This window comes from Lynx canadensis, chromosome B1 (genome assembly GCF_007474595.2).
Source record: "Lynx canadensis isolate LIC74 chromosome B1, mLynCan4.pri.v2, whole genome shotgun sequence".
In the NCBI taxonomy this organism is placed as follows: Eukaryota; Metazoa; Chordata; class Mammalia; order Carnivora; family Felidae; genus Lynx; species Lynx canadensis.
Window position 1 is genome coordinate 114,058,015 of NC_044306.2, and position 16,159 is coordinate 114,074,173.

At 39.7% G+C, this 16,159-nt stretch overlaps 1 protein-coding gene and 1 long non-coding RNA gene across 2 annotated transcripts in view; both read right to left on the reverse strand.

The window, feature by feature from the left end:
• Nucleotides 1–16,159, reverse strand: part of MCUB (mitochondrial calcium uniporter dominant negative subunit beta) — a 93,377-nt gene that overhangs the window by 48,136 nt on the left and 29,082 nt on the right.
• Nucleotides 15,894–16,159, reverse strand: part of LOC115512335 — a 29,022-nt gene continuing 28,756 nt past the window's right edge. Inside the window, exon 3 of the long non-coding RNA XR_003968368.1 lies at nt 15,894–16,091. This is a non-coding gene — a long non-coding RNA (uncharacterized LOC115512335). The remainder of the gene's footprint in view (nt 16,092–16,159) is intronic.

A 16,159-nucleotide genomic window follows, 5' to 3' on the forward strand; every position in this document is an offset into this window, starting at 1 on the left:
TCATTAAAAAAAAAACGAGGTGACCCATTTAATGACAGTAGCTACATATGGTATAAACATTTTCTCAGAAAAAATTCGTACCTGCCATACCTTCCTATTTCAGAGGTCCTTCATTCTACTCAACATATCCTTCAACTATTTGGAGATTTTGATACATGGAGGAAAGGCTGGATTTCTGGAAGAGACCGCACTGAAGTAATAGCCTGAGCAACAATTCTGATTCTGAAACAAAACACATAAACTGACAAGACCCCTAACCACTTTGGGCCTCAATTATTCATCTGAAAAGGATGGAATGGGCATAAACATAGACACACAGACCAATGGAACAGAACAGAGTCCAGAAACAGACACACAGACCAATGGAACAGAACAGAGTCCAGAAAAAAATCTACACATAGTTAATTTATGACAAAGGAGCCAAAAATATGCAACGGGGAAGGGATAGTCTCTACAATAAATGGTGCTGGCAAAACTGGACCGCATGCAAAAGAATGAAAGTGGACCACTATCTTACACCATACACAAAAATGAACTCAAAATGAAATAAAGAGGTGAATGTAGGAACTGAAACCACAGAACTTATAGAAAAAAAACACAGGGTTAGGTAAGCTCCCTGACATAGGTCTTGGCGATGACGTTTTGAATCTGACACCAAAAGCAAAAGCAACACAAAAATAAGCAAGTGGGACTACAACAGACTAAAGCTTCTGCACAAAGGAAACCATCAGCAAAATGAAAGGCAACCTACTGAATGGAGAAAATACTTGCAAGTTTTAAGGACTTTTAAAATGGGTCAAGTTGGATTCTACTGCCTTCTGCGAAGTGAACTTTAACATAGGAAAGGTACACAACAATACAAATACACTATATTACTTTACCTGTAATATTAAGAGCTGAGAAAGGGGTTACCGATTGAAAATCTAGATAGCAGCACTTCCCTTGTATTTCATGATTTAATTTTCAAGTAAACCTCAGGAGGCAGGTGTTTTTCTTCCTCTCTAATGAGACTCCAAGTATTAAGTAACTTTCAGGGCCCAAGTCAGGGGGCCTAGTTCACATTCAGGTCAATCAGATTTCAAACTCACTAGGCTGCAGTGCCTTTAATATCATTTTTATTTTTTAAAAAATGCCAGCTTTCAAAAGACCTTCCATAAGTGAGTATTCAGAATTCTAATTACTTACCTGTGTAGTTACTGACATATCACTTACATACAAGAGCCGTGATTTCTCAGTATTTTTTTTTAATGCTTATTTATTTTTGAGAGAGATAGAGTGAGAGCAGGGGAGAGACAGGAGAGAGACACAGAATCTGAAGCAGGCTCCAGGCTCTGAGCTGTCTGTACAGAGCCCGACACAGGGCTCGAACTCACAAACCGCGAGATCGTGACCTGAGCCAAAGTCGGACGCTTAACCAACTGAGCCACCCAGGCGCCCCTCAGTATTAAATTTTTAAATATTAAATTTACAAAATATCAGGGCACCTGGGTGGCTCAGTCAATTAAGTGTCTGACTCTTGATTTCAGCTCAGGTCCGGATCTCAGAGTCATGGGATTGAGCCCCAAGTCAGGCTATGTGCTGACAGCACTGATGCTGCTTGGGATTCTCTCTCTCTGCCCCTTCACTGCTTGCACACGCGCACACACACACACACACAAACTCTCTCAAAATAAACGGTGCTAACAGGCCAGTCTTGGCACAGTCTCAGACACCAAAATTTCAATTGAAGTATTACCTCAGAATGTAGGATATTGGCCAAGAGGAACCCTAATCTAGGAACACTCACTTTTAACTGAAACAACAACAGCAATGGGTTAAAACTCAATCCCTTCTGAGCTTTCATACTGAGGACTAATACACTCTGGAAAGATCACGAAGGAAAAGACTAGGGCAGATACCCAAAATGAAGACTGTTCTGACTATGCCCAATGGAAATACTGCATTCCATTCAGAATGAGGGGGTGCCTTATCTCACCCTGTGTTCTTTCTCCCAAAACCAGTTATTGAACACTTCTTCTCATTTGCTATATAATGTACCAGACCCTGGAGATATACTGGTAAGATATAATACATACTCTGTGTGACAAAGGAGTAAACAGACAATTGTAATACTGTGGGACAAGGTCTAGATGGATTAAGTTTTAGTGTACTATGTGCACAGAAGCATACATATGATTTAATCTTGAAATGACTGGAACATATTTTAACAAAATTAAATAACCGATTTTCAAATGCCTCAGATGATCCTCAACTTTAAATCATACTGACATTTCTATTAAAAATGAAACATCCTTAAAGTCACAGAATTGCTTTTTGAAATCAAATTCCTTTAAGATCTTTCCTAGTAGGTTTTAACCTTTTAGTTTCCATTCGTTCAAAACTTTTTGCCAATAATTTGGTTATTTGACATATTTCATCCCAAATTTCAGAAACATTAGCTTTTATATTCCTTATTAGGTTTTGTTGTTTAAAATAAACATGTACTATTACATGTTACCAGTGGATGCAAAAAAGGGAGGACTTCTGTCTCCCAATTCTTTAAGTTTTTTATAATAAGCACCTATTCCTTTTGTAATTGAGAAACACTTCTTATTAGGAATGCCATAAAATCTACGTGTTATTTCATGTTCATGTTTTCTAAGGATCAACTGCAGAGGCGCAAGTTCACTAAAGTTCTTTCATTGTGATTTAGTTATTGGTGGAGAACAACTCTAGTAGTGACATTATAATTTTGTGACTTGTCATGAAGCAGAAACAAGTATAAAATGATTTTGTTTTATTTTATGTACTCTGTCCCTTAGATCATCGTACTAATGTAAAATCTTGAGAAATAAAATTTGTTTTATTTCTTCTGTGTACAGTTACTTCAGAGCATTATGCTCCTTTCTCCTGAGGTATTAAAATTCAACACTGCTAACTGAAATACATGTGCTTTCTCTTCTAAGCATTTTAAAGTGCTCCAGAACATTCATTTCATCTATCTTGCAACACTTCTGCATGATACAGTAGAAACAACTAAAGAAACCAACATCTTTTCTCAGATCTGTAGGATACAAATGGAGGATGAGTACGTGTCCTCTCTGTACTGCTCAAATCCTAAGAGGTACCTTTGACTGTGTAATTTAGTACAGGTGTGGAATCAAATACACTCCTTCTAGTGTCTTAATCTTTCCTCTTCATCCCATTCTTCTTTTCTAGCCAATCCAGTCTATTAATAGTTATGGAAAAACAAAAAAATTCAACCAAACTAGTCATATTTTCCATGGTTTACAGCTAGAAGAATGCAGAGGCTCTAGCCCCTTGGGCAAGTTGCCCAATCTGAGTTCCAGCTGCATCAGGTGTAAAGTGGGGAATCAAGTTGCCTCTTTACCATCTGGAGTTGCTTGAAGGCACAGAGGAAGAGATCTTTTGAATTATCAAGCATCACAAAGACAAATGTGTTACTAATATAATGAATTCTTTACTCTTAATTCGAGACTTTATAGCAGTAACAAACATACCATTTATTTCATCAAGTCATTTGCATAATTAGTTATGATGCAAATTGAATGTTAATTTTTGCATGTGTGAGATTACAACACCTAGCATTCGGGAGACTCAGCAGATATTCCTTTCCTCACTACATTGTCTTGTTATATCTATCAAGTTCCTTGGAGTTCTTCATAAATAGCTTTTTAGGGCATTTGTACAATAAATTATAGTAGTGTAGGGAACCAACTAAAATCCCTCTATAACTTTTAGTAAAATGGCTAGAAAAGGAGATAAGTCTGAAGAAACAACTTGCCATAATTAGGACTGCCCAGTGATGAACCGCTTCCTGCCCACAATGTGCAACTACGGAAGAACTCAGTAGGAGATATGGTCAGGCCTCACTCCTGACTTGTTACTGGGACTGATGAGCCTCTGCTGTGGGATTCCAGAATTTAAATCTACACTGATGTTACTCTGGCACTGCATTGTCTGTGCACAAAAAGTTAAGGAATCAAAACACTTGGTAGCTGACTATGAATCCACCCAAGAGTGCCTCTGTAACACTGTCCTCAGGAACATCATGTCAATCCCTAGAGGCCTTGGAAACTAACTGATGAGAAAGGAACCAGTATGAAGCATTTAAAAGCAGAGCTGAGTTAGGCAGGCAGGAATGGGCATCCAAACTGTTACTCAATAGTGAGGTGATCTAGGTACTTCAGGTGTCCTCATCTATACAATGGGGAAAACAGTACCTACCTCACAGAGTTGACATAAGCATTAAAGACAAGCAGGTGTGTGAAGTACCCTAGCACTCAGTCCATCAACATCACTATTACTCTAATTATTATTATTGTAATTTCTCAGGCAGAAGCAACACGATCTCAAAACAGAATTATAGACCAACTCCACTAATGACCTAAAAGTTTTGTTAATTTCAAGAGGAACAACACAACACAGAAAGAGATTCAATATTCAGTAATGGACTTTGAGCCAACTGGGATTCCTGGTAGTTTGTGTCAAGTTAACAATAAGCATCTTAGAGGATGCAGTTTTCTTTGTTGCATGTAAGTCAGCCATGAGCAAGAAAGAGCTTATGAAAAAAGACCATTACTTTAAGTACAACTTAATGCAACTATTTAAAATGTTAATGGTATTTATAAGCAAAAATTACACTACTAGTCACATCTTATATTTTCCCTACAGATCCTACTTAACTTTGGGCCAGTGGTTGTAGATCTTTGCTCATCATAATCTGTTACCTGGCTGTTTTCTCACTTGCCATTTAATTAGGTAAAAGTGCAACATGAGAATTTAATAGGAAACATAGTAATCCAAAAAAGCCCACTGTTATAGGAGTTTTAGTTTGGATTTCTTCCAAAATAGAGCCTAAGCAAGGATTTGGGTGCAGTTATTTATGTGGGAGGTGACCCTCTGAAGTGGGAGTCAGAGAACAGGAGGTGTGAGACAGGGAAGGAAGAAAAGCTAATCTAAAGAGCATTACTGAGGTCACCACTACAGACAATAGGGGACAGATTCTGCCAGTACCAGAGAAGCATTTAGATTATTTCCCAGAATTGTCTATCTGAAGAACAGGAGTCAGGAGTGTTTATTCAGCCTGAGGGTTGTCCCCCAGGGGGAGAACGGAAGGAACATTAACACCAATGCCCTCCCAGGCTGCACTTGGTGCACAGGCTCAGCAAACTTCCTAGTTCCTTTGCTGCTATGAATGTACTGGGGCAGATGCAGAAAAACTGGGTGTACGTGACTTTGAGGAACATCAGCAATGGAAGGAAGGGGTGTCTGAATTTGAAAAAAAAAAAAAAAAAAAAGATCCATTACAGCTACTACTGAAACAGCTACTACTATTCAAACAAATTGAATGTGTGCAAGGTCCAGAGGCATCGCTACACGGAGCATTAACAAGAAGTTACATGTGAAAATAAGACTTCCCAGGTTTTTCTAAGGAATAATGAATGGGAAGTTACCCTTATCAAGACCTTCCCCAAACAGTTTGACAGCATCTTTATCTAAAGTAGGTATAGGGGCGCCTGAGTGGCTCACTCCGTTAAGCATCTGACTTCGGCTCAGCTCATGATCTTGCGCTTCTTTAGTTTGAGCCCCACATCAGGCTCTCTGCTGTCAGCTCAGAGCCCACTTCAGATCCTCTGCCTCTTTCTCTCTCTCTCTCTCTCTCTCTCTCTCTCTCTGCCCCTTCCGCACATGTGCATGCCCTCTCCCTCTCTCAAAAATAAACATCAAAAAAAAAAAGTAGGTATAAAAATAAAAAGTAGGAAAATGAAATATTTGCATATTCTTTATTGTGGGCTTAATAAATATCGAATTAGATTTTCTCTCTACAAAGAGATAAACATTTAAAAAAAGGAAACCCAACTGTCCAATAGAAGGGTTATATAAATTATGAATCTAACATACATTACACACCCATTAAAATTGTTTTCAAGAAAATATCGACACAAAGAAAGACTCCTGATAATGGTAACTTGGAAATAAATTAGAGCCAAATGATATATAGTGTTACTGCCTTTGTATAAAAGCATAAACAAATGGTCTTCAAATTTCTTACATTTCAAAACCAGCACTTTCATAACTATACATTCTCACTTCTAAATTTCCTTTACATCACATTTGGACTCCAATGCATCAGCTAACCAACTGTGTTTTGCTGCCCCTCAACCTGGGTCCCCAGTACATGCTGAAATGTGTGGGGAGCCTTTTCTGGTTGCCATATTGATCGGTGGGTGCTACAAACGTACAGTACACAAAGCCAGAGATGCTAAACAGTCTGCAATCAACAGAACAATAGAAAATGCTACCAAAATGCTAACAGTGAAAGTGATAAACTAAAGAAAACACTTAGAATGATCCAATACCAGACAACAGCTCAGTTTTGCAAGCATTTGTGCCAGAAAGCTGAAGCAAAATTGGACTATTAACCTGCCTGTACTATTACTATTGTATAAAATTCGTGGAGATGGGTAAATCAAAGTGCTTATATAAATGTTACAAAGCAGAGAGATTACAATATGGTTGGAACAGAGGAGGAGATTAACAGAGGTGCATGGAGGGAGAATTTTTTTTCAAGTTTGAGCGAGAGTATGTGTGTGCATGGGGGAGAGGTAGAGAAAGAGGGAGAGAGTGTCCCAAGCAGGCTCTGCTTTCAGCACAGAGCCCAGCACGAAGCTTGATACCATGAACCATGAGATCTTGGTCTGAGCTGAAACCAAGTCAGTTGCTTAATCAACTAAACCACCCAGGCACCCCTGAAATTAAAAAAAATTTTTTTTCAATGTTTATTTATTTTTGAGAAACAGAGCATGAGTGGGGGATGGGGCAGATTGAGAGAGAGAGAGAGAGAGAGAGAAAGAGAGAGAGAGAAAGAGAGAGAATGAATCTGAAGCAGGCTCCAGGCTCTGAGCTGTAAGCACAGAACTCATTATGGGGCTGGAACTCATGAACCATGAGATTATGACCTGAGCCAAAGTCAGACACTTAACTGACTGAGCCACCCAGGTGCCCTGCCCCTGAATTTTGTATATCTAGGCTTTCTCCAATTGAATACACACACACACACACACACACACACACACACACACACACACAGTTAGCTACAAATCAAAATAACAAAATTAAAGCCCATGTTCCAAACACCGGAAATTCATAATCACAAATTATGCCTAAAAGATGCAGTACCATTTGCAATTTAATAACATGTTCTTCCTTTTGTGGAAAAGGACAAAAATACAAAGTATATTGTACATTTTTTGTATTTTTGACTTTGGGATATTTTAAAGAACGTATTATGTCAGAACATGATTGTACAGAGAAAAGACGGGAAGGAAAGATATTAAAATACCAGCATGGTTATTTCTTAGTGGAAGAATTATTTTCTTTACTGAAAGCTTAGTGGTTTAATGAAAGACAGAAGTCTAAACGCCTCAAGAAAATCCAAAGTTGGCAAAACAGGCTAGGTCACACATGTTTAAAGGGTCAAGTTCAAATGAAAGCAAAATAAAGCTGGGCTGGGTGAAAGAAAGGGAGGAGGACAAAATTTAGAACATTGTTATTTCCTCAAGGCCGCTTATTCTGTTGGGTAAAAAGTGGTGCAGGCAGTGGACAATGCAGCCCCATCATGAATATTCTACTAGGGGTAAGGTACTACAAAAAGGTTCATATCCTGCAACTTTACTGAATTCATTTATTAGTTCTAACAGTATCTTTGATGGAGTCTTTATAGTTTTCTGTATTTAACACCATGTCATCTGCAAACAATGATAAAGTTTTACTTCTTCCTTTGTGAGTTGGATGCCTTGTATTTTTTTTCTTGCCTAACTGCTCCACCTAGGACTTCCAATCTTATGTTGAATAAAAGTGGCAAGAGTGGGTATCCTTGTCCCATTCCTGATCTAGAGGAAAAGCTTTCAGCTTTTCGCTGTTGAGTATGACATTAGCTGTGGCGGTACTTCCATTTCCTGTCCTAAGTGGACATGAGGTGTACAAGTAATGAGGCCTGTCATTCACTGATTGCTGGGACAACTATTACGGATACGTATCACTAGCCAAGAGTGTCTTCTCCCTCAGCCCTACGTATAGTGACCTTTCTCAGATGTGCCAACAGAAGAAAGACGGTCTTTCACAGACAAAGATTATTCTTCTTTGAGGAATATACTTGTCCTAACACCACCGTCTTCAAATTTCTATTTGTTGAGACCTAGTAAATAAATTCCTATTTATGAAAATTATATCATTTAGGATTCTATACAATGCCATCATCTTCAAGTTTCTTCTTTTGGGCTGGCCAGATTTCTTGTAAGAGACTCTTCTATAATGTGCTTGGAGGATGTAATCTTGAGGCCTTCCTTGCATTCCACAACACAGGTTAAAAAAAAAAAAAAAAAAAGATGGCTCAACTTGGTAAGTTAACTTTCACTCAATCTTCCTGTTTTCCATAGAGTATGCCAGTCCTCATCAGTGCCTGATGATCAGTGCCCTTGGTGTCCCCAAGTGTTAAGAAAATCAACTTTAGCATTCCTTCTAGGTGGGAGAAAGGGCACTTGCCCACCTATACAGAGTAGAGAGTTTGGAGTCTAATAGCTTCTTAAACAGACCTTCAACCAATCCCCATGTTTATAACCCATGATTTACCCCACATTTCTGGAGGCGCTTTTTCCATCAAATCCTATGGTTAAATGATAGAAATTTGTTCTTAGCCTTCCTTACTGCTGACTCATGATGAGCTTTTTGGACAGTGTAGGAGTTGGGGTTCAACCACAGAAACAAACCACTAAGAATGTACTATGTGACTTCAAAGAAATTTGTTACACAGATCTGGCCTTGGACAACTGTGGGAACTGCTCAAGTGCTTTCTAGGACGCTGCCATAGGCATGTCTAATTCTGGAGCTGAAGTCCACAAAGCAGGCAGTCAGGAAAGGATGATGGATACAAAGTGGGGGAGAGAAAACAAGCTAAAGACCATAAGCACAACTTGGAGCCCATGAGGATGGGCTGAAATCTGTGTCAGTTCCTGCTGCCTCTTTGGTGACAAGAGTATTCTGCAGAAGCTACAGCCCTTCCTCAGAGAGAGAAACTCACTCCCCTGGCCAAGAAGTCAGAGAGGCTAAGGAGGATCCAGGAGAGAGTGGAGGAGTCCAAGGCCCAGCTGCTGCTTCACACTAACAAGGTGTCATCAGATTAGCAACAAAGTGCGCTGCAGCAGATAACCTGTCTCCTTCACAGGTCTGCAGATGGAAAGGGACTATACCCAAAAGGCCTGGACCTGATTCAGATGACACAATTCTGGACTTTGAACTGATGCTGAAATGAGATGAGACTCTGGGAGCCTTAGGTGGAGGTGAGTGTAGTTTTTTTCATGTTGGAATTCTGTTAATCATTACATGGTGGTTTGCAAATATGGTCCTCTACACAAGGGGTCCTTGACTGCAAAGATACACAAACCTATACATGATAAACTGGACAAACTTGTACAGAACTGAACACATACATCCAAACAAGTACAAGTAAAACCGGGAAATAAAACCAGTGGATTATATCACTATTAGTATCAATATCCTGGGTGTGACATTATACTAGTCTTGCAAAATATTACCTTTGGGGAAAAATGGATAAAATACATACCAGATTTCTGTACTATCTGTTACAAACCACTTGTGAATCTGCAATTATCTCAATAAATATTTCAATTAAAAAATATGGCACACAGTGATCTTGTTCTCAACATTTTCACCCTTTTATAACCCCTTCCCCTTGAATGTGAGTGGGACCCAGTGACTTTTGGGGCGCCTGGGTGGCTCAGTCAGTTAAGCATCTGACTAGATCTTGGCTTAGGTCATGACCTCACAATTGATGAGTTTGAGGCCTGCATTGGGCTCTGTGCAGATGGTGCCTGCTGGGGATTGTGTCTCTCCTTCCCTGCCCCTCCCCTGCTTGTGTGCGCACACACGTGTGTGTGTGTGCTCTCTAAATAAATAAATAAAAATTTTTAAAGACTGTGACTTCTGTTTACTGGACTAGCTTTGCTGCTCTCAGCTTGCATGCTTTGATAAAGCAAGCTGCCATGTTGGAGAGACAAGGAATTCAAGGTAATCTCTGGCAAGAGCCAACATCATGATTTTAGCCCGGGAGAGACTCTAAAGCACACCTGGATTCCTGACCCATGGAAACTGGGAGATAAATACTCATGGTCTTAACCACTAAGTTCTGGTGTATTTTTATTATGTAACAATAGGTAAGTAATACAGGCTTACTATTATTTGTCTCTCTGCTTTCTATCACCCATATTTTGTTGTTATTGCCTCTTTTCCCCCATTTCTTTATCTTTGTGGGCGTATATCTTTTTTCCTGTATTCTTGTTTTGTTAGGATTTCAGGAAGGAAACTTACATTTGTTGAACTTGCCATATTTTACTGAAGTCACACTCAACTCTTCTGTTATGGACTGAATGTTTGTGTCCCCACAAAACTCGTATGTTGAAGCCCTAATCACCAATGTGGTGCTAGGAGGCAGAGCCTTTGGGAGGAAATTAAGTTCTGATGAAGTCAAGAGGATGGACCCTTCATGATGGGATTAGTTCCCTTGTAAAATGACTGGCGCCTGGGTGGCTCAGTCAGTTAAGTGTCTGACTTTGGCTCAGGTCATGACCTCCTAGTCTGTGGGTTAGAGCCCTGCATCTGGCTCTGTGCTGACAGCTCAGAGACTGGAGCCTGTTTCAGATTCTGTGTCTCCCTCTCTCTCTCTGCCCCCTCCTTGCTCATGCTCACTCTCTCTCTTTCTCTCTCAAAAACATTTAAAACAAAACAAAACAAACAAAACGACACCAAAGCTTTCTCTCTTCACCATGTGAGGATATGATGAGAAGATAGAGATCTTTAGGCCAAGAAGAGGGTTCTCACCAGGAACCAAATTTGCCACATCTTGACCTTGAATTTCTCAGTCAATTGTGACCCAAAGATGTTTGTTGTTTAAACCACTCAGTCTAGGGACACCTGGGTGGCTCAGTCGGTTGAGTGTCCAACTTCGGCTCAGGTCATTATCTCACGGTCTGTGAGTTCGAGCCCCGTGTCGGGCTCTGTGCTGACAGCTCGGAGCCTGGAGCCTGCTTCGGATTCTGTGTCTCCCTCTCTCTCTCTGACCCTCCCCTGTTCATGCTCTCTCAAAAATAAATAAACGTTAAAAAAAATATATATATATAGTAAAGTAAAGTAAAGTAAAGTAAAGTAAAGTAAAGTAAAGTAAAGTAAAGTAAAGTAAAGTAAAGTAAAGTAAAGTAAAGTAAAGTAAAGTAAAGTAAAGTAAAGTAAAATAAAATAAAATAAAATAAAATAAAATAAAATAAAATAAAATAAAATAAAATAAAATAAAATAAACCACTCAGTCTATATGGTATTTAGTTGCCGAAGTCTGAGCTGACTAATATACTGCAAGACAAAGAAAATGAAAAAAATGGTCTCTATTTAAAATGACAGTTATTTTATTCTAAAATTTTCATGTCATCAATCTACTAAAGGAACCCAAGAGAAGTTCTATGCTCCAAAATGCACTCTTTTCATTTTAATCACTTGATCAATGCAGCATAATTACAGGGCTTTATGTTCGTATGGTTTTAGCTAGCAGTGGAATTTAAAATGCCCCAGTTTGCCATCTGCTTCCGTTTTGTCAGCATGAGAGATACCAATAAAAAGAAATCGCCTTCAAACCATCAGCCCTTTTTCTAACAGAGAGAAGAAAAAAAATGCCTAGAATTCTGTTTGAATCACAGAATTGGCCCTAACTTCTAGTAATCCTCACTCATATGATGTACAAGCAATGAATTACCGTCTTTTACTTCTCTATTAAGGCACTACTTTAAAAAAATAGATATTAGCAGAGTTGTGTAAGCACCTTTGGTGGATGTGGGGAAATAAAATTTCCCTGGATTTCTCCATGTTCCTATAAAAAGCCCTGGCCTCCTGAGATCAGGAAAATAAAAGATATAAATATAATAAATGTTTGCTTTCACTTCCCCTAGATGTATTTTGCTTTCCATAAACCATGAGGGTTGGGTCTATAGCCATTTGTCTAGTTAACTGTCATCCAAAAGAGATAATAAAACTTCTCTCCACAAGAGGGTCCAACGGTTACAGCCCAGATTAGGCACCTAGGATCCATTCCCAATATGCCAGAAGACCGCAGCATTATCTTCCCAGGGATTTACAGAAGTGCAGACCTTGGAGTCATCTCTTGGTCATACACACCAAAAGACAGAGATGCTTATCTGGCCCTCAGAGAGATGCATGTGTATTCCAAAAGGTCAGGGTAAGAACCCAGGATCCTTTCCATACTATCTCAAAGAAGCAAAGGTTTTTCTCCCTCCCTTTGGGAGGGGAGGGGAGCGACTGCCTCTCCTCTGTGTATAAATGGAGAAAATACTCTGTTCTCATCTCCTATCTATGGGGTGAAACCTGCCAGGTGCACAGAGAAATTCCATGAGCTTTCACTGCTTCATGATACTCGAGTTGCTGATCTAGTTGTATCAACAAAGAATTATTTTCCTTGACCCAGATGCCTCTTTCTACAGTATTCATACACACACAGATGTATATGTATATACATAGATATCAGTCACATAACTATACAAGTAGGCTAACATTTCAAACCCTGCACAGTTCTTAACAAAAGAATAAGAAACAGCAGACTTAAGAGCAAATAAGCAAGTTAGAAAGGAGACATCTGCTAGGAAGCAAATAGGACCCCTCAATGTATTTTATATTAGTTTTACAGAAAAAGCATTCTCAGAGGGGAGAAATGCATATGGGGTCAAAAAATTAAAAGATATGATGAAAATATGTCTCTGTACTCCCCAAGTTCCCCCATTGGAAGAGTTGTGGGCCTCTCAGTCCAGCCCATCCTATATAGTTCTTGTTCTCAAAATTAAGCTCAGGAATCATGGTCTTTCTTAGCTCCTCTCAGCTGATAGGAACCCAGAAGTCCAAGTACCTACGGCAACGTTTCAGCCCCAAAGAGTGGGTTGTTTTTTAAGTCAGTGTGGGCTCCCGCAAGCATCAGATAGATGACTGTGTTGGACTGATCTTTAAAACAGCTTTTAATCTATGGATCTATCATTTTTCTACAATAGCACAGAAAAGTAGAAAGTGAAAAATGTAGGATACTTTTAAAATCTGTATGAGAGTTGGAATTTATTACAGGCATTCAACATTAGTAAGGAAAGAAAAGCACTGCATCTGAGGTACAAAGGCCACCTAATTCTATCCCTTTTATTTTTATTTTATTAATTTTTTTTAAAGTTTATTTATTTTTGAGACAGAGAGAGACAGAGCATGAACAGGGGAGGATCAGAGAGAGAGGGAGACAAAGAATCTGAAACAGGCTCCAGGCTCTGAGCTGTCAGCACAGAGCCCAACGTGGGGCTCGAACTCACGGACCGCGAGATCATGACCTGAGCCGAAGTCGGACGCTTAACCGACTGAGCCCCCTAGGCGCCCCTCTATCCCCTTTTTTAAAAACAAGGACACCATGGGGCGCCTGGGTGCCTCAGTCGGTTGAGCGTCCAACTTCAGCTCAGGTCATGATCTCACGGTTCGTGAGTTCGAGCCCTGCGTCAGGCTCTGTGCTGACAGCTCAGAGCCTGGAGCCTGCTTCACATTCTGTGTCTCCCTCTCTCTGCCCCTTCCCTGCTTATGCTGTGTCTCTCTCTGTCTCAAAAATAAACAAACATAATAAATAAATAAATAGATAGATAGATAAATAAATAAATGCATACATACATACATACAAGGACACGAGAGCCCAAAAAGGTGAAGGAATTGCTAAGGGCACACAGGTAGTAGCAAAACTAGCACTAGAACCCAGATCTCCTGAATCATAATAAAGTACTTTTGTTTTTTAACCACTAAAAATCTGCATGTCCTACTGTGGAAGTGGGTTTATCACAGCCTAGATAATATATCCTTGAAGTCCTTGTCCAACGAGCAACCTTCTGATTGCTTTGCATCTCCAAGATATCTCAATACTAGGAAAACACTGCCCTGCAGAGAACATATATTTCTTTTTTAAATTACTTTTATTTTACTTTATTTATTTGTGGACACACATTTCTAACTGCAAATTAACGTTAAACATGATTTAAATAAGAGGTTTAAGTTTGACCAGCACATCTCAGGTCTCAGTAGGACTGGACTTGCACCATGAACTGACAAAAACCAACATTCTGAATCCTCAAGTCCACTCAACAGGATCCACGAGAGAAGAACATTCTAAAGGAGAGCCACCCCCAAGGACCTTCTAGATCGTCTTCCATCGACACCACTGCAGTGTAAAGGCTGCAAAGTTTGTGTCCTGTAGTTTGGGCATTTTCCATAAATCAAGATTTTTTTTTTTTAACCATACAAGGCATTACAGCCAAAAGAGGTCAAAGAGGATGGAATGGCGTTTTGAATGCAAACTATGTAAAACAAGTTTCACCTGATTTGACATTCAATCCCAAGCAAAGCTCAGCACTTAATTAAAGCTTCAAATTCCACTGTAAGCCATGATATACAATTCTGTTCTTGGACCACAGGGCTTAATTAAATATCCATCATTATGGATACTTTCTACCTTCTCCACTTTCACCTTTTTTCCTCCCAAATGAAGGGACGGTTGATTTTTTTTGGCTGTTTTCTTTTTCAAAAACATATTAAATGTCAAGGACATTCAATGCTTTTTCATTCAAAAGTTAAAATTTAAGCATTCTTCAGAGATGATAAATGCCCAGTCTATTTTTTCTGACACATATGGCTGACATAGAAAAGTTGACTGGCTGTATTCTGAACAGCTGAATATATATACTGATCTATTGAAATACTTTCACGATTATTTATTTCGATGCCAACTCAGAGAAAATAAAATTAACCACTTGACTATGGAAAGAAAACTACACATATATATTTTAGAAGTAAAAGGAGGGGTGCCTGGGTGGCTCAGTCGGTTGAGCGTCCGGCTTCAGCTCAGGTCATGATCTCACGGTTTGTGAGTTCGAGCCCCGCATCAGGCTCTGTGCTGACAGCTCAAAGACTGGAGCCTGCTTTGAATTCTGTGTCTCCCTCTCTCTCTGCTCCTCCCCCGCTTGTGCGGTCTCTCTCTCTCAAAAATAAATAAACGTTAAAAAAAATTTTTTTTAAGTAAAAGGAGTTGAATGAGACAAGTGTCAGCTTGAACTTTTCAAACAAATGTCTCTTTTAATCAGGCCTCACTGGTGATATGAAAGATCAAGGACCTGGATCATAATTAAAAGAGAATTTGACCCAATTTTCCTGCGATTGAAACTCACTCCGGAAGAGCCTCTTTCATATTCACTGCAGCTGCAGTCTCCTCCACCTGTGCCCCAACCCGGGATGCCTGTCTTTCTGGTCTCCTGTGTCCATCCTCACCTCAGGCTGAACTGCTCTGTCTTCATGAGGCATCCTCTGGATCCAGAGGCTAGAGAGCCGCCGCCTTTCCCTTCCTCTTTCTAATGCCAGCATCCAGTAACCCCACAATAAGCTCCACAGTACCCCTCACAGTTCTCCTAGAGAGCTTAAAAATCTCGTGTGATTGGCCACCAGTCAGACTGCTGTGACACCCCAGAACACCGCCTGCAAATGGAACCCCACGATAACCTTCGCAACAGAATCATGCTTTCCAATAACCCACACAGAATCTATGAAACAAATGTTTAGACATCGTTACTGAGTGCTCAAAATCCATACAGACGGTGTCCCTTGGTAAATGCCCGGTTTTACTCAGTTTTAGAAATTCTCAGGGATCTGCTGAAGTTTGAAGAGTAGTGGCAGCCATCTTGGCAGCAGGTGTCATTAAATATAAATGGAAGAAGTAAGGCTATACCTCTTCCCTCAGGCTTTTCTCCACTGGTAACACTTGGCCAATGATTGTGTCTTGGAATAAGTTACGTTGACACAGTACTTCTGGAGCACTGACATTATCCTTGGACCGACTAGACTATTCAGAAGACAGAGTGACAACACCAGGGAAATTTACACAGACTTAATTTGGCCTCCCTGACTTCACATCGCTGATACAGTGCCAGGGAAGAATGGAGTTAAAAGATCTGGAAAAAAATATTCACTGCATTATATTATTGAAGATGATGAATTAAAGAAAAATACAAAATAGCTA